Genomic DNA, 16,481 nt, shown 5'->3' with positions numbered 1-16,481 from the left:
CAGTTTGCTGAATTGAAACCTAATCAATTTATGTATGTTCAACATAAATCCTTTTGTGACAGTTTAAGCAGAGGAAAAATTAGTGAATAAGAGTTTATGTTCAACATAAATTAGTTTTCGTTTCAGCAAATCGCCCTAAATTCTTTAAGACTAAAGAAATTTACAAGCTTCGTTTGTTTTTGAAGTGAAAACTTCTTTAGTATCGTAGTGATTTGAAACAAAATGAAACGAAAACGCGACACGACTTCAACTTGTTATAACATTTTTGTTTTAATAGATAGATGAATGAAATTTGTACTGTAGATAGGTAATTAAATAAAATATAACTGTACAAAATTTCAATTAATTTCATATTCAAAATTCTAAGATAACGGTAAAAAAATGTTCTTTTTCTATACACGTTATATCTTTTGATCTAATGTACATACAAATTTGATTTAACTTTAATACGCATGCTGATAACATAACCTTTTATTTGATATATCACACATAACGGTACATGCTCCACAAATTGAAAAATACCACAAAACACCTGTGGAGATCTGTTGCCGATGACCAGCCAGCAGTGTAGGAAGTACCGTTATCTCAGTTTGAAATATCGACATGGTTGACTTTAAAAAATTCTAACTTCTCTTGTAGACATCTTTGAAATAAGATTTATACATCATTATACAAGGTAAGCTTTCACATGGTATCAAATTTTTTATAGGTTGTCGAACAAAAAAATTGATTTAATAGCATGAGAACATAAAAATAAATGTTTTTTTTTTTTGCTTTTTGGATGAAATTTCATCGAGTTTAAAAAATTCTAGCTCTTTTCTTAGATGTCTCATACACCTGATCGATATATATATATTTTGAGCTAAGACAATAAGCTTTCAGATGGTGTAAAAATTTGTATAGGTTGTTAGGGAAAAAAATGGATTTAATAGTGTGAGAAGATAAAAATACGTGTTTTTTCGCTTTTTTTGATGGAAATTGATCGAGTTAAAAAAAATTCTAGCTCTTTTTGTAGATGTCTCATAGATCTGATCGATACATTTATTTTGAGCTAAGACAAAATGCTTTCAGATGATATAAAATTTATCTAGGTTGTCATATAAAAAACATGGATTTGAAGGTGATAGAATAAAAATAGGTAGATTTTTTCTATTTTTTTTTTTGCAAGAAAAATGATTTTTTAAGATTTCACTTCTACCACGTGTGAATTGCACACATGATTTTTTTTTCATCTTTTTTGGTTCGTTGCAAAAATGTCACATGGTAATATAAAAGGTTAAAAAAAATTTTTTGAAGGATAAGAAAAAAGATAAATTTTGTAGACCAGTGTTATTATTTATTTTAATCTTTTATCTTTATAACATTGAATTTTAATTTAATGTTTCATTTTCTCACGCAAATTTCTATTTTTATACCCTAGGCTTTTAGAAACACGGGATGACAAAACCTAATTTGATTGTACTATATTGTTAATTTAACAAATCATAATACAAAGTATGGAATGAAAAACATAAATTAGGCCTTTTGGAATTAAGTTGCTCTAAGTTTTCAATCTAACAAGCCAAAGAAACAAGGTAGTTACTTATTTGTATTAAAACTCAACACAAATCTACATGCCTACTCCGTCACCCTTTATCTATACAAAACGTATATTTTTCACTTCATTTAATCCATGCTACCAATGAAAACCGATCAAAAAAAACGCCCTCCTCAAAAATGCACAAAATCAAATAAAGTACCCACCTGCTATTATGACATATTAGCAATCACCCAGACAGACATCAATATAAAATGCTACATCTCTTTGCACTTAATTTGTTACAGAAAAAAAAATTAGGGTTCAAAATAATTTATATAAAAGGGTTCAAACATCCTCAAATTGCAAATGTTTTTGCTGATATGCATCATAAATACATCAAATACCACACAAAAACCTACCCCTTTTTTTCATTAAATTAGCAAAAATATTTAATATTTCACTCAGCACAACCTTAGACCTCTGCGACTCCATAAATAAAAAACGAAAACGCATTCAAAACAGCATGTGTCATAAAAACACACACTCCCCCTCTAAGGAATATAAATTTCGCTAAATTTTATGTCTATGTCCATGGTAACTTGTAAAATTCTTCAAAGAATCGCCTTTGTATAATCACATTTTCCCCGATTTCAAACAAAAAACGAACGAAAAAAAAAAACTCTTTTAATGAAAAGCAAATATTTCAAAATTACGTTCTAGCTGGAAAACAAAAAAAAAAAAAAAAAATTAAAATACAACGAAATTTCTTCCTTGCTAGTCCGTATTTTCTGATGAAACAATACAATTAAGCCGCCACGACCACGTCATCAATCCATCATATCTCTGGACGCAGTGAGATCAAAAGGAAACCAGATGTAACCTAGCGCAATCAGAGAAAGAGAGTAACCAAACTCCACACAAAATCCACACGCACGACAACGACGTCGAAATATACACGCACGTATAAATTGTATTTATCCTGAAAATTGCGAATTCGTCCTGTGGCTTGGGTACGCCGGCCACCATTCACCGCTGATCCGTCGTCGTCGTCTCCTTCATCGCCATTCAAATACCAGTCCACACGGCAGCAATGGTAATGGCAATATAGCAACGCCAACGAACGCCAACTCCTTGATGCTGTTGTATCAATTGTAAATGCACCCCTATCTACATCCAGTATTGTATACTCTCGCATTGCTCTCGTTTAATTTCTTAGCTGAATCCTGCGGGTATAAAACATAATTACAGCCAACCCGCCCACACCAAACCAGGCCAGAGCAGAGCCCCAGACTGATGGCTGGTCCTAGTTCTCCTCCTAGACAAGTCCTTGTCCTCTCGCCGCCTGAATAACGAAAGGATTCAATTTCACAAGAATAACAGGTTATCCTGCAGACAGGACTCGGTGTGTGTGGTGGGGGTTTTTGTGAGACGTGGCCGTGATGAGGGGAAAAGGGGGGGGGGGGAGGGTATATATTTGTCTGTTTACTCAGTCCTGTGTTTCTGCATTATCAGTCAAAGGACGACAAGGACAACGTAGACCTAGACGACTATACGAGTTTCAACGACGATGTTAGGCTGCAGCATTTTAACTCCCGCACTCTCTCAAAAAACAACGGAACGTACAAATAATACAAATAGAATTCAGCGAGGCAGTTTATATCGGAATCGGAAGCAGCAAGAGAAGCAAGGAGAAAGAAATCATCAGGATTTGTCAGAACAGAAGAGGACAGAGTACTCCCGACCCAACCCAACTCTCAACTTTGCTTTGGTTTGTCATTGTTGTGCGATTTGAATAATTCAACTGTGTAGTGCCCATCGACTCTTTTTGGATCTGACAAAACTTGTTGCTATGAGGACGACTCGACTGGCTGTGTCGTTATATACCCTCTCTGTGTGTCTCATTAAGGCAGGGCTGCACATAATTGATCCAAAAATCAAGAGAAAGGTGTTCTAGGGGGTTTTGACGACGACGACGACGATACTGTCGAACCCTTACGATATTTTGTCTGGTTTCTGATGACGATGATGATGATAATGATGATGAATGCTTCATCCTCTTTGGCATAAAATCCTTCTGGATAAAATCCTTTAGGGGAATGTCAGAGTCTATATGCTTTGAGAATAGAGGTCTATATAAAGTAGAAGTATAGGGAATTTTTAGAATGGCTGTTCAATCGAGGTGATGTGTTATAATTGCGTCATCTGCTCCATCATATCGTCATCATCGTCATGATTGTCGGCATCAGTGCAGGACAAATTAAAAACAACTCGCACTTCTTGGCTCTCAAGTTGCAAAAACGCTCGAATAGCAACTCAAGAATACCACTTGAGACCGTTTTTGCTATAATATTTCTTCTCTATATATACCCGCAATCGGTTTTGAGTGCGCTGCGTTGTGTGTGCGTATATTTTACTTATATGTCGATTTATTGACGACGACCGACGCGACGGCTGTTTTGTTGTCCTAGGGCCACCAATGTCTGTTGCTGCGGCTTGGTATTAAACGTGTTACCTTGGCGAGTTCTCCCCTATTATGTGCAAAAGTTAGAATGATGAAGAGTGCAACTGGTGAACGATTTTTTTGTGTATGAGGCGGCATCGGCAGCGTATTCTTGTTTTCTGATGGGGTTTCTAGGAAACAGGGTGTCATGGAGATTTTACATTAAGCCTTCATATATGAGCATCGAAATAGAACAAAAGGTGGTCGTAATTAATGAATAATATACAAGTTATGAACCTTTCTAATCCTTACCAATTAAATAATTCCAAAAACATCCAATTTCAAATTAAAGTGAAAAGTGTTTGAAAAATTTTGGTGGAACTTTTCAATTCCAAAAACAAGCTTTGGAAAACATGCATACGATCATGATAATCAGAAGCAAACACTGAAATAGGAAAACTGGTTATTGGCTGTTCTTTGGAAAACCTAGCATTGAACACATTATTGTTCTAAAATACAGTGCAAAAATAATCGATGCAAGGAAAAAAAAAGCAGCAACGCGTTTTTTAAAGAATTAAATTCAGCATGAAAATACAGATATAAAGAAAAACGCAAAACACTCATTAGAAATGGAACATTAGCGGAAACGTAACGATGTGTTTTATGTTTTTTTTCATAGTTGCTCCTTTTTAGTAATATGGCTTCATCCCAACTAATCATTGAACAACTAATCATAAAACCAAGTCATCGTAGTTAGCCAATAGTTCAAAATATTTTATTGGTGGCAGCCGCAATCTTGGAAAAGAGGTTGGTACTGTTTTTATTTAAAAATTCGTCAGATATTTGAAAAATTGTCATTTTACCCCATTTTGGAAGACATACCCTGACTTTGACCAACTATAAAATTGAGTTTAATTAGCTCATAAAATTTGTTTAAATATCATTTTTTAGATAATTTTATTGTGAATAAGTCTGTCCTGGGTCATTTTTAGTTAAAATATGTAAAAATGGAGTAAAAATGTTTTCCAAGATGGCGAACCCCAACGCATTCCATGAACAAACTTTGTCCATTATAAAAAATGCGATTTCGTGACCATATTTTGACTAATAAATTTGTCTGAGCTAGTAAGTAAATGAATCAAATAAGCACTTACTTAAATACACCCATTTTATCAATTTCGGAACTTTTGTGCATACCTTCGCTAATATTACGCCACCGACTTAGTGGTATAATACAACAAGGCTTCAGCTACTCAACTTCAGAAAACTAAATGGAGGTTTTGCAATAGAGCTAATTGTGTAAAAAATCACTATGCAATAAACATCGGAGAAAAATAGTATCAACTCAAATTTGACTAATCACTAAACTTACATCATTGCAGCTAAACTCAAAGCTTCACATGTGACTAAAAGACTAAACTTTGACGTTGAAGACTTAAGTTTCGAGTTTAAAAAAATATCTGCTGCCAATTCTTATGCGACAAAAACGCTTACCGAGTATTGCAATATCCTCTAAGAAGTGTAGCCGAAGTCAACATGATTTCAGCTTGAAGATAAAATATGTTTAACATAAATAATTACTCGGCTTTTTTTTTAAACAAAAGAGCTGAGAAGCGAACTTTAGTTTTTTTTTTGTATTTTGTTATATAATTATTTTTTTTTGATAATAAATTATTATAGTTACAAAGCATGTAGATAATATTGTTAAAAATGAGAGTTTCTGGATTAAAAACTAAACAAAAAACAATTAATACTCGTAGCACTCTTTGAGAAACAAATAAATTCAAATTCGTCAGTTTCTACGAGTAGGTATTAAGCTTTATATTTTATTCATGAATTTGTTAATTTTTTTAAAATAAATAAGGGAATATACCCAAAAGTGAGACACTTTTTTTTAAGTCAAGGTTATGTCTCATCAAGCTTCCCCATATGAAATGCCGATAACACGGTGTAACACTTAAAATATACGCGGGCGGAAACCTATCACGTTTTGTAGAGCTAGTCGCACTTATTACGAAACGGTATTTAAAAAGTCCCTAACACCCCCAAAATCTGGAGTTATGGGCAAAAAACGGTTTTTTGACCTTCACCCATTGAAAAAATTCTAGCTTCGACAATTTTTTACCCATTTTCGATTTTTTTACAGTTTCTGATAGGAAATAAATATAGCTTTTCAACAATGTATAAAACATGTAACTCGGTTAAACCACATAGAATTTATAAACTGTCAAAGTTCAAAAACTCCATTTTTTTCGTCATTTACCCAACTTCGAAATCAAATTAAAGTATATGTTTTTATAACAACATGCTGTTTTAAAAATATATTCTAAATTAATATTTATTTCCAAATCAAACGAGGTATTTTTTATGAAAATCAGTTCAAAATTGGCTTAGAAAAAAAAATTTACGATTTTAACCCAGATATAAAAATTCGAACTTTTAGGTATAGAACAACAATGTTGTTTTGGCACGTAGTAGGATAACTTGGGCGCCAGGATTTGATAACGCGTTTTTGTAGAGGAGTTAAATACAAACATTTTTTTCTTTGGGAGGGGGGGTGTATCTCGCTCTGTTTAGGTGGGAAAGGCAGTTTTCTAAAAAAAATTATTAAATTACAAAAAAAAATATTAAAAAACAACGGCAATACTTACAGTAATAAATGATACCTTTTCCGAAAGGCAAAATTGTACATTTAGTTCAATTTTTTAAATCAATATATTACAACGAATAGTTTTTAAAATAATCGATTTTAAAGTTAAAAATAGGCGAACAAAATTTTTAAAAACTCATTTTATACTATTTTTGTCCAGACTGTGAATTTTAATTAAAAAATTACTCACACAGAAAACTGCCTCAATTGATTCCTTATCGAACAGTGAAAACTATATGTTTCTATGTCTTCTAATTTTTGAGAAAATATTTTAAAACCTTATTTTTGTAACACCGTGTACTTTTTTTTTTTTTTTCAAAATAAATATAATGTTGAATCATACCTAAATGATTGGAAATATTTCTTGTTTTTCATGTTTTGAAATATTTAACATGCTTTGTCCTTTCGTTATTTTGCCCATGCTTTTGCCTTATGCAAAAATCATATTATTTTGTTTAAACATATTGAGCTGAGCTACTCTTCCAAGTAACGTGACTACACTGAGGGAAAAGCCACCATAAAACTACGTAAAATCAATGAAATTCACATTGATTTAACTATTATTCGGAATGATTTTGCGTTGAAAATGGACATTTTAAAATCAACGTGGAAAAAAAGGTTAATTTTTGATGGTTTCGTATCTTAAAGTCACATAAATCAAAGTAGTTCATCTTTGCAACAACGAGGTTTCAACTTCAATTTATTTATTCAATTTCAAAACTAAAAGATTCGCCTAATTTCGAAGTTCACAGCTTGCATAATTCTCTTAAAAAATAAACTACCTACTTCTGTTGTGTTAGAAGAATCCTTTTCTGCCTATGAATATTTTTTTATCTTTCAAAATTGACCTTTTCAAACAAAATTTTTTCCAACTGCTTCTTCTCAGTATCACCCTGTTGAATGCATCACCAAAAAACCAACAAGCCATAATGCAACAGCAACACCACAAATATACTAATCGCCCAGGGGAAAACCATCATCCAATAAGCAACAACAAAAACAACGACTGCATCTGTCGTTATTTGTTGATCATTGCATCACACAGGACCAGGACAACCAGAACACCAGGCAAAGGTACATATATATAAAAAGAGGTCTTTGAACTCTGTGGCCTTTCCACTCCTTTTTTTTTGTTTGTGTCTAACCTTCGGATAGCCGATACCTTTCTATATTCGACTCCTAAAGGCTGTGAATATATTTTGTGTGTTTAGATGCTTTTTACCGTTTTCTAAATTTTTTTGTTTGTCGTTTGAAAAAAATGTCTACCTGAATTCCCTTGTTTTTTTTTTTATTTGTCCCGATATAGGAGAGGAGAGGACCTTGTTATAAATTTTTTAGTGTTGTCGTGTCCTATTATGAAAAACTCTAAACTAAAAAATGGTGATACCTTTGCCAAAGGCAGACAAGCCAGCAGCCAGCAGCAGCCTGGTGGTGCTCTTAATGATGACGTCTAAAGGGAAACTATGCAAAACCATTTCATTAAAAGGCATTTGTTTTTTTTTTTTTGTCATTCTCGTCGTCAATTTTATTTGCTTTATTTCTCCTTTTAAGCAGCACATTTTGTCATCAAATCCTTTTTGTAAATTTTTTTTTGTCAGTTTTTTGTTAATTTCTTTACTTTGTCCTTCGATTTAAAAAAAAATACACAAATAGAACGAAAAATCAAATCAAATAGCAACAAAAAAAAAAAAAATCTGAGGAAATAAAATCAAATATCCGTTCCATTTTGTAAAACAAAGAAATGAGGAAACAGCTAGAACAAAAACCAACAAAAAAATAAATAAGAAAAAAAGTCCTTTTGTTGCATAAAAACAGAGAAGAACCATGAATGAATACAAAATTCATTAGATCCTTAAAAAATGGTGTACATATTGGTTGGACAAGAAGAGAAAGAACTCAAGGTTCCCCCGCATTGTAAATTACAAATTGATTGATTCGTAATGGTTACAGTTTTTTTTTTCTTCTTTTTCTGGTTTTTTTTTGTATCAAAAAAAACTCACAAAGGACTAATTAGCGTACAGATATATAGTGGTTAAAGGCGCCGTTAAACAAACGAACGAAATGGAGGCAAAAAGGGTGTAAAATCAACCCTTTTCACGATAATAATACATACACACACACATATATAAAGACATTTATAACATTCAATAGGATTTTAACAAAGGACTTGCGAATTATTTGTTAAAATGAAGAGAAAAAAAAAACCGAAAGAATGGGATATAAAATTGCCTTTAGCTTCAAATTTGAAATTGGTTGATTGCGTTCGAGGTGTTTCTCCAAAACCAAATCCTTTTTGTTTTTTTCTTGGAACGTTTTAAAAGGTACATATAAGTACTCGTATTAAAAATGTATTGTTTGTTTGATGATTTATCGATTTTAAACGAATTTGTTTTAAAACATAAATCTGTACAAACATTTATTGAATTACAAAATGTCTTCTGTCATGTAAGAGTTCCTTTTTCGATTGCTAGGATGATTCTAGGAGTTCTTCCGATGACAATTTTTTTTTTTTAATTGCTAGTTAAAAAATTAAATATTTTTTCTTCGTGTTAATTTAGAATTAAATGTAGTTCGCCATCCAGGAATTCAAGAAAAATAAAAGAAGTACTGACAATAAAAAAAAATGCACGACTGGGTAGCACATACTTCCTCTTATGGTCAAAATTGCTTAGAACGCCAAAACATTTTTTTTTTTTTTAAGTTATATTTTTAGTGAAAGGGGGTTTTTTTAAGGGGTTGAGTTATGTGTTGAAAAGGTATCATACCTGACTTACTGACCAAATTTTTTTAAATTTTTTTAAACTCGGCGGAAAAGTTTCACTATTATAGGTACTAAGAATTTAAAGAGTGTATACAATTATCTTGTGTGAAAGGATGTTTTTTTTTTTTTTAATAAATGGTGAAATTCAGAAATTTCCACAAAATGGTACCCCAATTAAAATTGGTAAAAATATTTTATTTTAAACATAAATGTGAGAAATCTTTAAAAGTATTTTTTGCGAAAGGGTGTTTTTTTTTTGTGAAATATGGAAAATCCGCAATAAGTTCGATTAAATCATGAGTCTACTTATAATTTTTTTCATGTGATAGGGTGTTTTTTTTTTAGGTGTAGACAAAATATCGGTATATTGGAAGTAATATTAATGGCACACTGTTGATAAGCCACCCTAATGACATTTGATTAAAACGTTTCATTTGGGATAAAAAGCAAGAATATAAAGTTTTCATGAAATAATTTCGGGTGAAATGGTGTCTCCTTTTATTTTATTTTATTTTATTTTATTTTATTTTATTTTATTTTATTTTATTTTATTTTATTTTATTTTATTTTATTTTATTTTATTTTATTTTATTTTATTTTATTTTATTTTATTTTATTTTATTTTATTTTATTTTATTTTATTTTATTTTATTTTATTTTATTTTATTTTATTTTATTTTATTTTATTTTATTTTATTTTATTTTACTTTATTTGATTTGATTTGATTTGATTTGATTTTATTTTATTTTATTTTATTTTATTTTATTTTATTTTATTTTATTTTATTTTATTTTATTTTATTTTATTTTATTTTATTTTATTTTATTTTATTTTATTTTATTTTATTTTATTTTATTTTATTTTATTTTATTTTATTTTATTTTATTTTATTTTATTTTATTTTATTTTATTTTATTTATTTTATTTTATTTTATTTTTTTCGATGAGAAATTGAACGTTTATAATTTTGATTGAAAAGATGTTTTTTTTAAGCTACAGTTATAATTTTACGTGATAACGTCATAATTTATAACATTTGAAGCTCAATAAATATATGCATTATAAAAAAAAAAAATTAGAATTAACTGAATTAAAAATTATCATTTCTCATTATGTCAATTTTTGTATATGCAAAAGTATACAAAGTAAATTATTTAGTCATTAAAGATCATACTGCCAATTTTTGAAGTCGATTTCATTATATATCGTTAATTTCTTTTTCTTTTGAATTTGAAACAAAAGAGTTGATCTCCGAACTTTGTTGTTTTTTTTTAAATATTACTTTTGAAGCACTTCACTTAAAAATATCATTGTGATTATGTTTGACTATCTACTTTTGAGTATTTTATGAACCGCCAAATTTCCATACCCAGTCCATATTTTTCAGTAAATTAGTGGTTATTTTTCAATTTTGATCACGAACAATTCCATCAATGCAACACTAATCAAATTATGTCTGATGCATTATTGTAATATTATTTCTATACATGATTTTTCGTTCATGTTTGTCTTGCTTCAATTAACATACAACAGCAAAAGAGCACCCATAAAAACTGACAGCGTTTGCACTGCACAATATGCGTATATAGAACCATTGCCATAATTGATTTTCGTTGCAAATTTAACACGGACAATTTAAAATGATGTCACAAATAATATTCTGGCTAGCAAATAATATTATCGCAAAATGCTTCTGACCCTTAAATACACACACAGCCAATACACAAACTATACCATTAACCATTTTATGCCTCTAACTACCATACTGACCGGACAATATTGACCGCCGCCGACGCCAAAACAACAAAAATGATATAAACACACTCTAATGGAATGATGTCAATAATTCATTCACCAAATTAAATGAATAATAGCGTCCCTAATGTCCTTGTGTGTTACATTTGCACACAAAAAAGCTATACCAACCAACCTCTCTCTTCTCCATCCCGGTCTGCAAAAAAAAAAAACGATTTATGAACGCAACATGTCAACTGCAAATATGTTAATTTCGAATGAACCAATATCATTCCATAGAAAAAGGTATTTATGCTCATAGAATGGGTGGTAGACTTTCTCCCAATTTTATGTGCAATTTTCGTCCTTTTTTTTAAACATGAAATCTATTGTGTGTGCATTTAATCGACAACCAAGAGTATAGCTAAGGAAATATTTTTATTGCATTTTCCAACACACCCCATCGGTATAATTTTGCCCAAGAAATCCTTCAGGCTGTAAATTTTCCCTTCAGAATAAAAAAAAAGGGAAAAAAATTAGAAGCAAAGGACCTTACTCTTTTCGTTCATCTGCATGACCATGCAAAATAAATGACTAAAAATATAAATGCCCACACAAGGATGGAAATAGGGTAACATAGCATTTTCCAGCATCGCCCTTAATTTGCATCCAAATGAGGCCCAGAACAGCGGACCAAAACCATCACCAAAAAAAAAAAAATATAAATTGTGAAAGGGATTCGACTCGAGCCTGTCTCTTGAGCAACAAAAAGCAACAAGGACACACATCTCTCGATCGCTGTGTTGTGTATATATTTGTATATTGCACACGAAAGTGAGTAGCTCTCAGCTCATTTTTTATGCGAGTCCTTTGTTCTTGTTCCTGCGTTTTCTGATAGTAATGAATGGTGATATATATTTTGTGTTGTTTCAGCGTTCTTGTAACTCCCTTCTGCTCTTGGTCCTGCGAGTGTTATTCGGAGAGTTCTGGGCGCAATGGTGTTTCATTTTTTTTTTTTTTTGTGTTGTTTTGTTAATGTTCCTGTCCGAAACAATACTGTTATGTTGTCACGGGATAATTTCCTGAAAAACATGTTTTCCATTCGTTTTGTGTTGGGATTGGAAGAGAGAAAAAAAGAATTTCGTGCCACTTCCTTGTTCGTCCTGTGTTTTGCTTTATATGCGCCTCTGAGCTGCTGCATTGGGGTGATATATGCTGCTGCTGCTGCTCTGCTACTTTTCTGGAGGGTGAATGCACCCTAAAACCCAAAGTGCACCCAACGTGTATAGAAAAAGGAACGCTTTTCTTCACATGAGTGTGTCTATATTGCAACCGGTGCTGCTATTACTTCCTTCCTGGCTGAGGAGTGGTATAAAGTAGTCAGCGCAGCGCGACCAGGTTCTACCTCAACAAATTGTTGGCGGGACTTTAGGGATCTAGACGGGACACACAGACCGCACACAATAAAAAAAAGGAAGAAAAGAAAAATTTTAATGCGAGGTCTTTATTGAGTCAATCTATTGTGAAAGAGAGGGGTTCGCGTGGATTTGGGAATACAATAATAACAACAACATCAACAGAGGAAGAAAAAAAAAACGTATAGGTACTTTTTGAGAAGGATAATAATTCACTGAAAAGGTAACGTATTGTTTTTGATCCTTTTGTGGCTGGCTCTCTGCTACACACACACACACACAATTCCTGCTGCTATTTTCTCCTTCGCTTGAGCTGTTACTCTTAATGAACATATCCGTAGGCAAAAATATATATTTTTTTTTATAAAGGTAGTAGACGAACCGCTTCACTATGGGACGAAACGAGGTTAAGCGTCTCAAAAATCTGTAACTTCTTTGTTTCTTTGAATAATTGAATGAAATTTGGAACATATTATCTTGAATATATTAGGAACTGATGTACTTAAGTATTGTTCTGGTTAGTTTGTTTTAAAAGCACAATAAATATATTTAAAGTTAAAAAAATATTTTTTTCATACAAAAAATGTACGATATAATTTAATCTTTTTTCTAAGCAATGGAAAACAAAAAGAAATTGTCCGACAGGGTTTGCCATAGTTCCTTACTTCGAAACTCTCAAGATCAAATATAACCTTTTTCATAAAATTTACGTTCCAAAACTTAAATTGTGTTTTAATCAATTCCTGTTATCATAATAGTCTTATTCTAAAGGTACATAACTCAGTACTTATCGAAGTAAACATATTATACTGTTAACAACAATAAACGATTACTTTTATTTATTAAAAATAATATTATTTTGTTGAATGAGCAAAACGCATCGTTATCAGTCATTTGTTGACAAATGGACTAAGTTATTTCAAAATTAAAAAAAAAAAAAACACTTCGAATAAAGCATAGTGAGGTATCATTAATAACGGTTTTTAATTGTTTCAAAAGATGGATTATTGCGTAGTTTATATTTTAGTCTATTCAATGGACAGATAAGAATGTATTTTATTTAAAAAAAATAAATAAATTATAATAGGGAAATTAATGGAATTGATTTTTTTAAAGAACATTTCCAAACATCCAATGCAAAAATTGGAATTCTTCAGTATTCTATTAAAAACAATACCGACTAAAAATTATAAGAACAGGGGTCTTATATCTAACAGAGCCACGATTGCCACACTGCGTGAAAATTTCGTGGCAATCATTAACGAAAAATACTAAAGAAAAATCCTCTATAGTATTTTTTTTATTTCTCGGAATGACTTTGGAAATAAGGATCAGGATTTCATTTATTTTGTTTACCGTTTGGTCTGCTAAATGAAAACTATCAAGTCAATGAATGAAAACGAGTGAATTTGGTGCGTATACATCCATTAGCTTCTTCAAGAAGGCTATTATACATGTGAGCTTAATTTTACCGTTTTTTTTTAATTTTTAACACAAAATTATAATTATTTGCAAAGCCAATAATATGAACTTTTATTGTGCCAAATTTGAACTTTTTAAATTCAAAATTGCAAAAGTAATAGATTTTTAAAGCTCAGAATAAATAAAAAATAAATTCTCTCATTATTCAATTTCGCTTGTAAAACGAAAAAGGATGAAAATGGGAAATTTTTTATTTTTGTTTCTTAATCTACAACAAAAATAGAATACAAAACAGTCATTAACTCAGCGGAGGCAGCCGGAGCCAACATAGAAAACTCTAGTTGAAAACGAAATAATGAGAAAAAAATTCACCACACTCAATTTTTTTTTTTAATTTATTGTTCCATTTAATACAAAAAATTCTTATAGTTTTGGAAAGAAGAGATTACAAGCTTTACAAAAATATATAACATTAATAAAGTTTATTAAAAAACTAACGAAATATCTGAGTTCAAAATGTCTCTTTTCAAAAATAGCAAAATATAAAATAACAAAATGCGGTGTTTGAAGGTTGTTTTAAGTACCTAGAATAAATATTATGTAGAATAAATATACTGTATCGCAAAGAGCTCTATTTCTATATAATAACCGCATCATTAGATTTTTGAAATTGCGAAATTCGTGAAAACCATTTTTGAGACGCTCAACCCCATTTCGTCCCATTGTGCGCTTGGCCAGATTCCTGTCTGTTAGTTATATCAAGGGCGACAAAGACAGAGAAACAGGACAAGGAAACACATATATGAAATTGGGCGGAATGCAGCTGCTTGCAATTTTTATTAAAAACGACAAACGAAAAAGGACTCATTATCGAATTCGTAATTTGTTTTTAGACTTGTATTAGGTCGTCATCATTAATTTAGTTCGTTAGAAAGAGGAATAGTTGATACTGGAATGTTAGAACTATGGTTTGTCTGGGATGATTTGAACTTTTATTAAATGGTTAAAGAGGGTGGAAGAATGAGGAAGTTTTTTCCTTTTGTTAATGATGTGTGCATCCTCTGGACACTTTCACATGATAATTTGTTTTAACATATGGATGATTAGACAGAAATTATGGGAAAACTGTCAGGTGGGATTGAAGACTAGGTATTGTTTAAATATTTGGAAGGTTTTCGTGCGATACTACATCGTGAAAATTGAAAGAAAAAAAAAAATTGATTATAGGTATTGTTAAGAAATGAATTTTTTTTCCGTAACTTAAATTTAAGTTATTTCACTTGGTTGATATCATAAAATACTTAAAAGTAGTGAAGTGTTTCAAAAGTATCTAAAATTTGTTGCACGACTGAGTCGATTTCAAATTGCTAAAATTTTTAAGACTTTTTTGTAGAAATTTGGTAAATTTAAATGAAAATAAGAAAAAAAAATAGAAAAAAACATAAAATTTTTTCTAAAAATGAAAAAAAAAAACAACTCTTTAAATGAAATGAATCTCCAAAAATAGTGTGCAGTTTAATCTTTTTTTAGATGCATTTAAAAAAAAAATCGTTAGAGCCGTTTTTTAAAAAAATATTTTTTTTTTAAATAAATACCTAATTAAAAAGAGGTTGTCTGTAAAGCCGGTTTACGGACGATGATTTTACGTGATAACGTCGTCAGAAAACAGTTTGTATGCTTTTGTTTAAAATGAGTCAATTGAAGCGTTTACTTATTTCAAACAATCATAATTTACAAGAAAAAGCTAAAAAAAATACCTTTCTTTATTTTCTCATTATTATAATTTTTTTATTTTAAAAGCTTACAAAAAATTATGCAATTTAAAAGCCAAGTATTTCTTCTTAAGAATAAAACCATTTTTAAATTTTACAATGCGCAAAAAGTATAAAAATAATTTATTGAAAACAATCATTTTCATCAAAAAAAGCAAAAAAACATGAATTAATTCCATTTTATTCCCTAACAACCTATAAAAAATTGTATACCATCTGAAAGCTTATTGTCTTAGCTCAAAATATATACATATATTGATTATGTCTATGAGACATCTACAAAAAGAGCTAGAATTTTTTGAATTCGATCAAATTTCATTAAAAAATGCAAAAAAAAACATTTATTTTTATGTTCTCAGGCTATGGAATCAATTTTTTTGTTTGACAACCTATAAAAAATATAAACCATGTGAAAGCTTATTATTTCTCCTTTCATATGACGTATCAATCTCATTTCAAAGATGCCTACAAGAGAAGTTAGAATTTTTTAAAGTCAACCATGTCGAATTTCCAGACTGAGATTACGGTACTTCCCACACTGTTTGCTGTTCGGGGGGCAACTACAGATCTCCACTGGTGTTTTGAGGTTTTTTGCAACTTTCTTGATTTAACATTGTGTAGCTTGTAGTTAGTCTACCGTTATGTGTGATACACCAAATGAAAGGTAATTGTATCAGGATGCTCATAAAAGTTTAATAATAATTTCTATCTGCTCTTGGTCAAAAGTTATAACCTGTTGAATTCTAAAATTTATTATTTTACCGTTA

This window comes from Episyrphus balteatus, chromosome 2, assembly GCF_945859705.1.
Source record: "Episyrphus balteatus chromosome 2, idEpiBalt1.1, whole genome shotgun sequence".
Taxonomy (NCBI): Eukaryota; Metazoa; Arthropoda; class Insecta; order Diptera; family Syrphidae; genus Episyrphus; species Episyrphus balteatus.
This window is presented reverse-complemented; position numbering follows the sequence as displayed.